General features: G+C 46.7%; 1 pseudogene; it reads left to right on the top strand.

Moving 5' to 3' along the window:
• The first annotated feature begins 2,193 nt into the window (after positions 1-2,193).
• On the top strand, positions 2,194-3,263 carry LOC147310855 (uncharacterized; annotated as a pseudogene).
• Positions 3,264-13,907: the final 10,644 nt, after the last annotated feature.

Here is a 13,907-nt window from a genome sequence, read left to right as displayed (position 1 = left end):
TTGTTAATGTCTTCTTCCCTCACGCCCTCTGTGTGTTCTGTTTGCCAGCCTGCCAACCTGTCTAGTTATTCGGTACTCCCAGTTTAGTTAGTGTTTTTCTGTTCTGCTTCATCCCAGCAATAAAGCTGTGTATTTTGAGTTTTGGGTCCTCTCTTCCTCCCTACCTACACGCAGCCATGACAGAACGACGTGACCACAAAATGGATCCAGCAGACTCAGTGAGGAGGCACCGCTCGGCTTTTGATGGGACCCGGCTGGTTCTTGGGGGTCCTCCGTGTAGCCGGTCGCCTTCATTTGCCACTAACCCCTCTACTCACTCTTCCGTTTCCTCCCCACTGTCGACGCCTGCAACCCGGACTCGAGGAAAGCGCCCGAGGCAGCACCGGGAGGAATACTATGAACCTGCGAGCAGCCGGCTCACACCAGCACAGGCGTTTTATAAGATGCTGGGGATTATCATTGTTCCCCCCAGTGTATCCAACATTTCCACACCGCAGCAGAGTTTGTCCACGCCACCGCAGCAGCCGGGTTTTTTCACATCACCTTCAGCCTGCCCTGCTCCCTCTTCAACAGGGAAGCGGCAGACACCCCGCCAGCGTTCACAGCTCCAGCGGGAGCCTGGATTTCTTTCTGTACAGCCGGCTAGGGTGAGTGGTGGAGCTACTCTTTTGGCTCCTGCTGAAATAAAAACTGTTAATTCCGGGCTGGCTTGTTGTGTAAGCGGCACTGGAGATGAAAGGACTGCTTGTTATCCCGACTCATTGAGCCATACAAACTGTGTCACTCCTGCTCCTTTTGAGCCTATCAATGAAACCAGGAAGATGGGTGTCTCTGTGCTCAATAACTCCAAAGATCCAAAGACTGTTTTTGTATCAGATGATTGTGAGCTACTAACTGAAACGAAGGGTCCTGAGGGTTCTGTTAAAAATGAACTGTGTTCCCCAGCCCTCAGCTCAGTCAGCAACCCAGTTAGCTACTCAGCCACCTTCAGCCCAGTTAGCCGCCCAGCCTGAAGCCCAGTCGCCACCTCCACCACATTCAGCCTCACTTCCCATAGCTCAGTCACTACCACAGCCAGACTTACTACAAACTTTGTTACAGTCCATGGCCCAGGCAGTACCTCAGTTGGTAGAAGAATCATTAACTTTATCATCAGTTCAGCCTCCAGTGTCCTCATTACCTGTAGCTCAATCATCTTCTCCACCACCAGTTTCATTCTCACTTCAACTGCCACCTCAGTCTTTAGCAGCTCCGTCTCTTGTTGAGCCGCCCCCTTTTCTCACTCATGTTAAACAGGAAGACGCACTCATAAAGACTGCTACCCTCTCCAGGGCCTCCCCAGAGGCTGAGCTCCAACCCTTAGCTGACTCTGGACCCCTGGAAACCAGGAAGCTGGCAAATCTCATGTTACCTGAAAACTCTGAGACCTCTCAGCCATCATTCTCTGCTGAGAGCCTGGGAGAGTTAATCCTGCCAGAGGTCTGTGCACCTGCTGGTTCTGTTCTGTCCCTGCCAGGGGCCCCCGTGCCTGCTGGTTCAGCCCTGTGTGTGCCAGGGGCCCTGGTGCCCACTGGTTCTGTGACTGTTTTCGCTGGGGGTCCCGAGGAGCCCGTCCAGCAACCTTCCTCGTCAGCTGGGGGGCCCGAGGAGCCCGTCCAGCCACCAGCTGCTCCACCACCTGCATCACCCACGCCGCCTGCAGCAGCAGCTTCATCCACGCCGCCTGCAGCAGCTTCTGCATCGGCTTCAGCTTCGCCTGGTCCAGCCTCTGTCGCCGCTGTTGCCGTCTGCACGGTCGGCCCCCAGAACTGTTTGCCCGTCACCGCCGTTGCCGTCCGCACGGTCGGCCCCCTGAACTGTTTCCACGCCGCTGCCGTTGCCGACCGTGCGGTCGGCCTCCGGAACTGAACTGTTTTGGCCCCGTGCTGTAAACCTTCGGGTTGACCCCCCGAACTTTTTCGTGGACTCATGGTTTGGCCCAGTCTAGTTTTGTTTTGTATATCTGGACTTGTGCTCCTGGTGTTTTGTTTTGTTTCGCCAGCCTGCCAACCTGTCTAGTTATTCGGTACTCCCGGTTTAGTTAGTGTTTTTCTGTTCTGCTTCATCCCAGCTAAAAAGCTGTGTATTGAGTTTCTTCCACCTCCTTGAGTACTGCATTTTGGGTCCTTGATTCCTGCCTACCTACACACAGCCATGACAGCTATCATGGTCAGGTTAAGAAACAATTATATCTTGCCATGTCTCCATGTTTGCTTTCGTTCACAAGTCTCTGCTGGTGTGGGCAGGCCACGAGTCGCTGGAACTGGTTTGCTGACAATCCGCGATGGCTGGAGAAACTGCCCAAAAGGTTTACAAACCTTCTCCCTGCTTTTCTTACATACAAAAAGGCCATCTCCAAGTCTGTTATGAATGAGCTCAGGAGGACTGGCAAATCTCAGCAGACATGGCAAACCAAATAAATGAACTCATGCACCTCAAGTACGAGCGAGCTCCCCTGGCGTACCTCCATGCCACAGAATCAGTCTGGGATTCTGAGGCAGGAGCCCATGGACAGAGGACCATTGGGAAGTTCCTGAGGAAGGAAAATAAGCCACCGGATTTCAGGTCTTAGGAAGACCCACATGCCTGGTGTGGCATCTCTGTGTCCAGCCATTACTTGACTGACTGCCTGCTCGACGAATTCCGGCGTCAACATCCAGCCATATCCAAACTCCTCCAAGGCACTTTTGGACACATCCACAGGTCTGACCACACCAGGAAGGTGGCACGAAAAGTCATGCTGGCATCTGGGGTCATGTCCAGATTTTCCATAATGAATGGCCTGCATTTGTATAGCGCTTTTTCTAGTCCCTAAGGACCCCAAAGGGACTCACACTACATTCAGTCATTCACCCATTCACACACTGGTGATGGCAGCTACATTGTAGCCACAGCTGCCCTGGGGCGCACTGACAGAGGCGAGGCTGCCGGACACTGGCGCCACAGGGCCCTCTGACCACCACCAGTAGGCAAACATGGGGTTAGTATCTTGCCCAAGGATATTTGGCATGCAGCCAGGAGGCAGCCTGGGATCGAACCACCGACCTTCTGATTAGTGGCTGACCTGCTCTGCCACCTGAGCTACAGCCACCCGCAATGAAAACTGGCTGATTGTTTCATGGGTCATGGTTCAGTCTGAGACGGAAAGGTCCTTGGAGCCCATGTACCAGGGAATGGCCAAGAGGTACAGTGATGCAGGAGTGGAAAAGGTCAGCTACATGTAGGTATGTATGTGCGTGTATGTTTGTATGGGTGTATCGCTGATTGGTTATGTCACAGACACAAACTGAAAATGGCAATCGCTCAAAAGACATATCACACACACGCCCTGAGATACCTGATTCGTCATGTCACACACACACCCTGCGATTCGTGTCTTTTGATCGGTGATCACTCATATGTCACATTAAACCCACGCCCTGCTATCGCTAATACGTCACGTCAAACCCACGCCCAGCGATCGGTGATCGCTGATAAGTTACGTCACAGAAACGCCTTGCAATCAGCGATCACTCATAAGCCATGTCACACACACATCCTGAGATCGGTGATATGTCCCGTCAAACACTTACCCTGCAATGAAACTGACCAATAAGACAAAAAAGGTTCACAAGAAAGGTTCTGCAGATGATCTGTTAGCCGTTTGACAACTACTCTTTCAAGGATGTTTGATATGAAAGGAAGGTTGGAGATTGGCCTATAATTAGCTAAGACTGCTGGGTCTAGAGATGCTTTTTAAGTGACAGTTTATCTACAGCCAGCTTGAAGGCCTGTGGATCATTAGAGAGGGTTTGATCATATTTAAGATTGAAGCATTAATTAATGGCAGGACTTCTTTGAGCAGTTTTGTAGGAATGGGGTCTAAAAGACACGTTGATGGTTTGGAGGAAGTAATTATTGAAGTTAACTCAGAAAGATCAATTGGAGAAAGATCTCTAAATGAATATCAATGAATGAAAGTGGCTGTAGATAATGTTACATCTGTTACATGATTATGAGTGTTTTTTTCCTCTAATGGTTAAAATTGTATTTGTGAGGAATTTCATAAAGTCATTACTATCCATCTCTCCTTTTCATGGTCGCGGGCGGTGTTGGAGCCTATCCCAGGTGTCATAAGGCAAGAGGTAGGGTACACCCTGGACAGGTCACCTGTCTGTCACAGGGCCAACACACAGGGACAGACAACCATTTGCACTCACATTCACACCTATGGGCAATTTAGATTTTTCAATTAACCTTTCCCCACAAAGTGCATGTCTTTGGACTGTGGGAGGAAGCCGGAGTACCCAGGGAGAACCCACGCAAACACGGGGAGAACATGCAAACCCTGGCCTGATGGTGGAATTGAACTCTGGCCCTTCTTGCTGGAAGACAACAATGCTAACCACCGTGCTGCCCGGTCTACTTAACGTTAAAGGAATGGTTGGCTGTGCTGAAGTGCAGTGTAGTGCTGAAGAGAAACCTAGGGTTGTTCTCATTTTCTTCAGTCAGTAATGAATAGTAAGATGTTCGAGCTGTACGGTTCGCTTTCTAAATCTGTGATCCTCAATTTCCTCTCCAGCTTACGAGTTATCTGCTTTAAGCTACATGTTTGAGAGTTATACCAGGGAGTTAAGTACTTCTGTTTTGAAGCTCTCTTTTTCACAGGAGCTACAGTATCCAGTGTCATATGTAGTAAGGAGGTAAAATTATAAACAAGTTAATCGACCTCTGGTGGAGTAGCGTTCGGGTAGCTGCTCTGCTCTTTGTTGGTACAAAGCATTGAAGATGATAACAGTGGGTGAATTATATTCTTAAACTCAGTTACAGCACTTTCAGAAAGACATATGAAGACATTCACTGTGATGAAATCTCCCCACTGCTGTGTAATCATTTATTGTATATTAAACTGTTATTAGAAAATGATCAGATAAGAGAGGGTTTTCAGGAAAGACTTTTAAATGTTCAGCTTGCATTAAGACTTATGGCACAAAGTGAAAAGATTTTCTCTTAGAGGTTAGCTTCGAATGTCTATTCAGTTTAACTTGATGGTGAACTGTGGCTGGGCTGTTGCATAATGGCTAAAACTGTTCTCCAGTGGTGTTAGTGTCAGTCATTATGGAAATGTACTGTTGTATAAGTTTGATTAAACCTGCAGTCAGCTGAGGTTGAAGACGTCACTCGGATGAGCGATAAAACGTTTCTCCCACTGAAAACCCTACATCCAGATGCACAGAGCCAACTTTTTGGGATTCCTTTGGTTTAGTGTAGCAGGCCACGTATGTCAGTTTAGGACACATAATATAGAAGATGTTCACACTCAGTCTCATTAACTGTTTTCAGTAATACAGATGGAGGTTTATCAGAGGAGGAGACTTGATTATTCTACACTCACACTGGCCAGGGCTCCTAAGCTTGTTAAATAAAAAAGTGTAAAATTAAATTTCAATAAACTAACCATAATGCCAGCTCATATGCTCTTAACGCTGCATGTTTAACTCTTTTACAGGATTTGCAGTCTTCTGATTCCTGATGAGTTCAGTAAGTGACAAACTTACTGACTGTGTTTACTCTTCTGTGTATTAGGTATTAGGAGTAGGTATGGGTGCAGGGGAAGGCTGTGTCCTGGCTGACTCTATTCATGAAAAATATAATCTGTCTTACAACAAGATTGAAATTGAGACTCAGCATTGTTTCCCAATTTTCCAAACCCATATGAACTGTAACCTCAGCTTTCTGTGCTTAGCTGACAGGAGGGATAGCAGAACAGATGTGTTATAACATTTTGAGCAATGTCCTTGTACAATATTTAAGCTGCTTGTAAAGTGAAGAAAGTAGACACTTTAATCAGCCCACTCCTACAACCTGAAATGTGTGAAAGTCTAAATATTTATCAGAGGGGCTCACTAAAGATGATTTCAACAGGACAAAACTGCTTAAACTACTTCAATCTCCCACTGTGACCACTGGTGCAGGGCAGGATGAGGGTTTGAAGGTCAGTTCCTGCTATTGCAGCATCACTGAGTGTCTATCTTAAGATAAACATCATTTAGAGGGAAGCGAGCCGGCGCACTCGTGCGTTTGAGGAGACGCGGACTGCGAACTGCTCTTCCTGGGATCTTCCTTTCTAATGTACGCTCACTCGGCAATAAGATTGACGAACTGGCCCTGATGAGAAGCATGAACAGAGACTTTGCCTCCTCCTGTGTCTTATGTTTTACGGAGTCGTGGCTCAGTGAGAACATCCCAGACTGCGCGCTCAAGCTGGAGGGCTTCCATCTGCTGCGCGCGGACCGGCAGGCCGCTCTCTCCGGTAAGTCCAAAGGTGGAGGTCTCTGCTTCTACATCAATAGTGGCTGGTGCACAGATGTGACAGTGATTGCTCAGCACTGCTCTTCCTCTCTGGAATATCTTTTTATCCACTGCAAACCGTTTTATTCTCCGCGGGAGTTTGCTTCATTCATCCTGGCCGCTGTTTACATCCCGCCAGACGCAGATGCGCAGGCAGCTCAGTGCGCACTCGCGGAGCAGATTCTCCACACGGAGCGGACATTCCCGGACTCTCTCATCATTGCTCTTGGGGACTTTAACAAAGCCAATCTGAGCCATGAGCTTCCAAAATATAAGCAGTATATTAAATGCCCGACCAGAGAGGAGAGGACATTAGACCACTGTTACAGCACGATCAGCGGGGCCTATCGCGCGGTGCCCCGCGCTTCTCTCGGACTTTCTGACCACGTCATGATCCACCTAATCCCCGCGTACAGACAGAGGCTGAAGCTCTCCAAACCTGTCGTGAGGACTAAAAAACTGTGGAGCAACGAGGCTGTGGAGGAGCTTCGCACGTGTTTGGAGTCTACAGACTGGGACACATTGAAGGCTGCTTCTAACAGCTTGGACGAGTTTACGGACACTGTCACCTCCTATATCCACTTCTGTGAGGACAGCATTGTGCCATCACGCACCAGGGTGAGTTATAACAATGACAAACCCTGGTTTACTCCTAAACTCAAAAAGCTGTGGCTGGAAAAGAGAAAGGCGTTCAGAAGCGGAGACAGGGACTGCTACAGAGAGGCCAAGTACAGGTTCACTAAAGAAGTGGACATTGCTAAACATCAGCACTCTGAGAAGATGCAGCAGCAGATCTCAGAGAATGACTCGGCCCCTGTGTGGAAAGGTTTTAGGAATGTTACAAACTACAAGCCTAAAACCCCCCACTCCACTGATGACTTGCTCTTAGCCAACACCCTTAACGACTTCTACTGCCGTTTTGACGAGCCATCAGGCAGCCTTCACACCTCCAACGGCCCCAACAATAGAGGCACTTTGGACACTAATTCCCCCACCTCTCCCCCCTCCATAGAGCCATCACCACCTTCAAACCGTTCACCTACAACACCCCCCTCCTCACCCCACACAAAAGAGGATTTCACACCACCTCCTCCCACCACAACTCTTCATATTCATGAAGCAGATGTGAGGAAGCAGTTTAGGAGTCTGAATGCTCGGAAAGCTCCCGGCCCAGACGGTGTGTCTCCTGCCACCCTCAGACACTGTGCAAACGAGCTGGCCCCAGTGTTTTCTGGCATTTTCAACTCCTCACTGCAGGCATGTCATGTGCCTGCCTGCTTCAAGTCCTCCACCATAATCCCTGTCCCCAAGAAACCTAGGATCACTGGACTAAATGACTACAGACCCGTGGCTCTGACATCTGTGGTCATGAAGTCATTTGAGCGCCTAGTTCTCTCCCATCTCAAGACCCTCACGGCCCCCCTCCTGGACCCCCTGCAGTTTGCATATAGAGCCAACAGGTCTGTAGACGACGCCATCAACATGGCCCTACACTTCATCCTGCAGCATCTGGACTCCCCAGGAACCTACGCCAGGATCCTGTTTGTGGACTTCAGCTCTGCCTTCAACACCATCCTTCCAGACCGAGGCAAGCTTTCCCAGATGAATGTGCCTGATCCCATCTGCCGGTGGATCACTGACTTCCTGACGGACAGGAAGCAGCATGTGAGGCTGGGAAAGAATGTCTCGGACTCCCGGACCATCAGCACCGGCTCCCCTCAGGGCTGTGTTCTTTCTCCTCTGCTCTTCTCCCTGTACACCAACTGCTGCACCTCCACCCACCAGTCTGTCAAGCTAATCAAGTTCGCAGATGACACCACCGTCATTGGGCTCATCTCTGACGGGGACGAGTCTGCCTACAGGAGGGAGGTTGAACGTCTGGTGTCCTGGTGCAGCCACAACAACCTGGTGCTGAATGCCCAGAAGACAGTGGAGATTATTGTGGACTTCAGGAAGCACACAGCTCCACTCCCCCCCATCATCCTGACTGACACCCCCATCACCTCTGTGGACTCATTCCGCTTCCTGGGTACCACCATCACCCAGGACCTGAAGTGGGAGCCCACCATCACCTCCGTCATCAAGAAAGCCCAGCAGAGGATGTACTTCCTGAGGCAGCTGAAGAAATTCAACCTGCCAACACGGACGATGATGCAGTTCTACACTGCAATCATCGAGTCCATCCTCACCTCCTCCATCACCGTGTGGTACGCTGGAGCCACTATCAGGGACAAACAGAGACTGCAGCGTGTTGTGCGCTCTGCTGAGAAGGTGATTGGCTGCAGACTCCCATCTCTGCAGGACCTGTACACCTCCAGGACACTGCGGCGTGCAGCTCGGATCTCAGCTGACCCTTCTCACCCTGGACACAGTCTGTTTGACCTGCTCCCCTCAGGCAGGAGGCTCCGGTCCATTCGCACCAGAACCTCTCGCCATAAGAACAGTTTCTTCCCCTCTGCTGTTGGACACATGAACAATAACCATATGACTGTACCCGCCACTAACACATGACCCTACGCTGTGTCACTGCATCATTTCATGTTTGGCACTGATCACCACCTGCACTCATGTATATATCTTTCAACGTAGCACTCTTAATTCTTATTCTCATGTATATATCTCATGTATATCTCATGCACATATCTTTCCACGTAGCACTTTTAATTCTTATCCCTACTTTTATTTTTTTCCATGTCTATTTAAGTGCTATTTATGACAGCATGTTTGCACTGAAGCACCGCAGCAATTTCCTAATGTTGTAAACCTGCTCAACATTTGGCAATAAACCCCTTTCTGATTCTGATTCTGATTATTTTTGAGGTCGGTTTTGATCAAGAACATAAGTATAGCCTGCATGAAACAACCAGAGCAGGAGGTTCAATCAAGAACACATATGACATATGACACATATCTGCTTGACACGAAAGCAGTGCACACTGAACTCAGGTAACATTTGTTATTAGAGGAGGTCAAAAAGTGTGTCAGTGAGAAATATCCATCAAAAGCATGATTTACACTAGCTGCAGCTCACAGTCAGCAACTCATCAGTTTTGTTGTTCAAACCAAACAAGAATTTTTCACATCACGTTGTCCTGCAGGAACTCACCGGATCACCTCTCCAGCACTTTGATCCCAAGACAGGAATACAATATGCAGAGTTAGTTTAATTGATTGGAATTCAGCTGTCATCTTCAGAGTGTTTCATTTGATAAAGTTAAGAACGAGAAATCAAGTGGTCAGAGCTATCATGGTGATATTCAGGGTCAGATTCTGTGCTAGTGCAAAACCTTCTTTTGGCCTGAAAAAGCTGCTGTGGGGTTTACAACAGAGGAGCAATTGAAAGCCTGCAGGTCAAATTAGCGTCAGGATGCATTTGCAAAAATGTTTCGTGTGAGTAGAAAGTTCTCTGGGTGATCCAACCGTGCGTTAGTTGATATACAAACATGCAATGAGAACATTTCAGTAATTAGCTGTTAAGTGTCACCCAAACATGAGGAGGCCAGTGAAGGAGCCAGTGACGGTTTAACAAAAAGAATACAGTGTGAGTGCAGGTTTACATGTTTCTCTCTGAGAAAAAGAGACGTCGATGTGTTTCTATTAGTGTGAAATCCTTTTTAGAAATTAGGCACTGTGTGAGGTCATTTAGTAAGAGTCAGTGAATCTTTCACAGTTGTAAAACACATAAAAAGAAACAACATAAGTAACGTATGTTTTTTCCCGAGGGTGGTGGGGTAGGACTTCATCGACTATCTCGATTCACCACACTCCTTGCCGTTAGCTGATGCCCTCAGGCGTCGGTGTGTTGGTGGTTCTGGTGTCCGGGGCTGGGCGCTCAGGTATGTACCGGCTCACTCCCAGTGACTGCTTGGCGAGGTCTGGCACCCGTGGCTCCGTCAGGCCACTTCCGGGGGGTGGGGGGCTCTCAGTCCTCTGGCCTCTGGGCCTGTGGCTCAGGTCACTCTGGCACAGCTGTCTGCCGGCAGAGCCCACGGCCACATCACGGGCCCCCTGTGCTTCTGCTCCGTGGCTGCTGGGTGACCTCTAATCTGGGGCTCTCCTCAGCGTTTCCCAGGAGGGTGGCATGGCTGCAACTCCAATGGTCCTCCTTGGGCTCTCACATTCTGGGGGCCTCTGGGTGTCTGGGGCCTGGATCTCCTCCATGCCTGCTACATGCACTGGGGGACAGACTATGGCTTCCTGTTAAATCCGGAATTGAATTCAAAATCCTGCTCCTCACATACAAGGTCTTAAATAATCAGGCCCCATCTTATCTTAATGACCTTGTAGTACCATATCACCCTATTAGAGCACTTCGCTCTCACACTGCAGGCTTACTTGTTGTTCCTAGAGTATTTAAAAGTAGAATGGGAGGCAGAGCCTTCAGTTTTATCTTTTGTCCTGTCTTCCTCTGCTCATCCCAACAGGTTGTGGCAGATGGCTGTCCCTTCCTCAGCCTGGTGCTACTGGAGGATTCTTTCTTTTAAAATGGAGTTTTTCCTTCCCACTGTTGCCAAAGCGCATGCTCATCAGAAATCATATGATTATTGGGTTTTTTCTGTATTTTTCTCTCATCCACATCAAAAGGAGCAGGTTAAAGTGGTTCTGGCATCTGACAAGGACAGTTACGGAACCTTCAAGTAACTGCCAGAGGTTTCCTTACTACAGTTCGGGGCCGCGGATCTGGCGTGGTAACACCGGCTTCTGCGAGTGTGACGCTTATTTTGAGCGATGAAAAAATAATAGAATATAACTTAATTTTTATATTTCAATATCACAATAATCTTCCAATGTAGAACTACAAGTTAAAAAATAACTAACATAAATAAAATACGCTTCAGCTAAATACTTCTCATTTATTTTCCCAAACCACGCGGAGCCGCAGTATAAGGACTAAAGAGCCGCATATGGCTCCGGAGCCGCAGGTTGCCGACCCCTGGTCTATGCTCTGTGTCAGGCGCTTCAGTAGATTACTCGTGCTATTAACAGCAGCCGATAGTTTTTTCTCCCCAGGACATAGCTTACATATTACTGTAATGTTCTTGTCTGCTTGTTTCAGAAAAGTGAAGAGACGGGAATATGTCCATGTCATAAAACAGCCACTCGCTTTAGAATACGACTGTGCAGCAAACTGCTGCGAAATGACGTACAGCTGCACTACAACGATTTTTTACAGTGGAATACAAAAAAGGCAGGTTTAACACTATGCCTTGACTATGTCTTTCTAGAGCTTATATGGATGAGTCACAGCCCTGTGCTATGGTACTCTGTTCCAAAAAAAACCAAAACACTACCCTTCTGAAAATCACTGCTGAGGACATTTAGAAAACTCACCAGGAATATTTTTGTTGTCCAAAATCTATATGACAAAATTGTGGAAATGAAAGAAAATTCTACCTCAAAAATCATTCTTGTGGAAGATAAGGTTTACAACGTAGTTCAGCTACCCCATAAAACCCTATATCAAGTCCATGTTCCAGCTTTCCTCCATCAACAAGTATTTAATTACTTACTTACTACAATAATCTGGTACAGTCCCAATCAAAAGTTTGAGACCACTTGAAAAATGGCATGAAAATCATATTTTGCATGGTTGGTTCTTAACAAGGTTTGAACTAGAGCTTCAACATGCAACAAGAAGAAATGTTAGTGATACAAAACATATTTTTTCAGCACTCAATTTATTGAAAACATCGCTTAAACTGAAACAGGCTGATAATGGAAAAATGGATGGCTGGAAGTAGGTTTCCTTAACCTTATAGCCAGTTTCAGTCATTTGCATAATGACCGAAACTGACACCACTGACTAGCAATGGCCTGTGAGGTCATGATGCTTATGACTATGAGTACCATACACAGAGAGTTGGGGGATGGCTGCAATCAGAGCACTGTAAGATGGTACCCTCTTACCCTCTCTGAACAGAGGAGACCCACTCTTCATGTTTCAGAGTAGATTTGCCAGTTCATAAAACATGTGGCTTGGAATCCAGCTCCTTTATTGAAATTAAGCGCAAATAACACTTCAGCTCCTGTTTCTATGTAAAGTGCAACAAGAAATAAATTAGATAATAAAGAGATCGTCATCTGCTAAACATGTAATGTAACATATATTTGGACATGAACTTATTTTCCTGCTGCTAATTTCTTAAACCTAATACAGAGAAATAAGTACTTAAAATAAACATAATCTAAAACAACCATGAGGCCTCAATACCTTACTGCTTGCTATACATATACACAGTGCATCCACTGAAATGTGAATGCCTTCGTTTCCTCCATGCTGATATTGGAGAAGGTACATATTAGCGTACATCTTTCCCAATCTTACACTGCTGTGATTGTAGTCATTCCCCACCTCTCTGTGAATGGTACTCATAACCACAGGTGGGAAAAGTGCAGACATTCTGTATTTAAGTAGAAGTACAGGTACCTGTGTTAAAAAAATACTGCAGTATTAGTTGAATTACTGAATTAACTTCTTTATGCAAGTAAAAGTGACAAAGTACCTAAACAGGAAAATGGGTACAGTCAGGGGTTAAAGTGAGATCTGCCATGTGGGGGAAACTGTAGTCTTGTCACAACTAACCATAATTTCTAATGTGAGCTCTAGTAGATTTTCTTTGTGTACATGCTGTAATCCGCTGACCTACTGCTCTTTGTGGATTTACACAACTGAATTTGCCACCATGTACAGTTTCAAGAGCCAGCTTGGCTGAGTTCCATTTTCTGCACTAACAGTAAACTTGATAATGTCTTTACACAAGACTATAGTTGGTAAAAAAGGGGGATTCACATTTATTTTCACTGCTGTAAAAATAAAACAGCGTGATTCTAGCTTTGTTTGTTAGTGTGTAAAACAAATCTGACGACAACTCCCAGAAAGCTCAAACTAAGGTGACCCAGCCCCCAAACAACTACAAACCTTTGTGGTTATCACAACAAGCAGTGTTTTGTGCTTAATTACTAAGCAATTTAAACAACCTAATATATGTTAACAGGGTGAAAATAGTGTTTGCTGAAGGATGTACGTCTTAAGGCAGCTGCAAACACGCTGACAAAGCGCAGAATAAACAGAGAAATGTAAATATTAGTGATGTGCGGATCGATCCTGAAATATCGATTCCTCCGATACCAATCATTTATGTTCTAGAATCGATTCTCACATTAAAATATCGATATTTTAGTAATTTAGGGTAAATTTGTAGTTTATCATTAACAGGAACACAGTGGAAAGAAACTATAACATTCGGATTTTCTACATTCAAAGGAACTACTTCCCCTTCCGCCTTTCATAGTTATGGGCGAAATACGGCTGTATAAATGTCTTGCAGCGCTGGCGTGCGCACTCACAACAATGGCTGAGTGTAATTGGAGTCATGTGTGGACATATTTTACCTCCACAAACAGCTGAGACGTGGTTTGCGATACATGTGGCAAAAAAGTGCTCCAAGAGTGAGGTGTTGTGGCCATACTTGCCAACCTTGAGACCTCAGAATTATGGAGATATTCAAAAGGGCTGTCACCGTTATTATTGACCGGCC

This window comes from Aulonocara sp. 'chitande type north' Nkhata Bay, linkage group LG16 (assembly GCF_057382095.1).
Source record: "Aulonocara sp. 'chitande type north' Nkhata Bay isolate Kocher_YH1m ecotype deep benthic linkage group LG16, A_spYH_male_GT1.1, whole genome shotgun sequence".
Taxonomy (NCBI): domain Eukaryota; kingdom Metazoa; phylum Chordata; class Actinopteri; order Cichliformes; family Cichlidae; genus Aulonocara; species Aulonocara sp. 'chitande type north' Nkhata Bay.
Note: the sequence above shows the minus strand (reverse complement) of the source record. Positions and strands in the feature narration are given on the sequence as shown.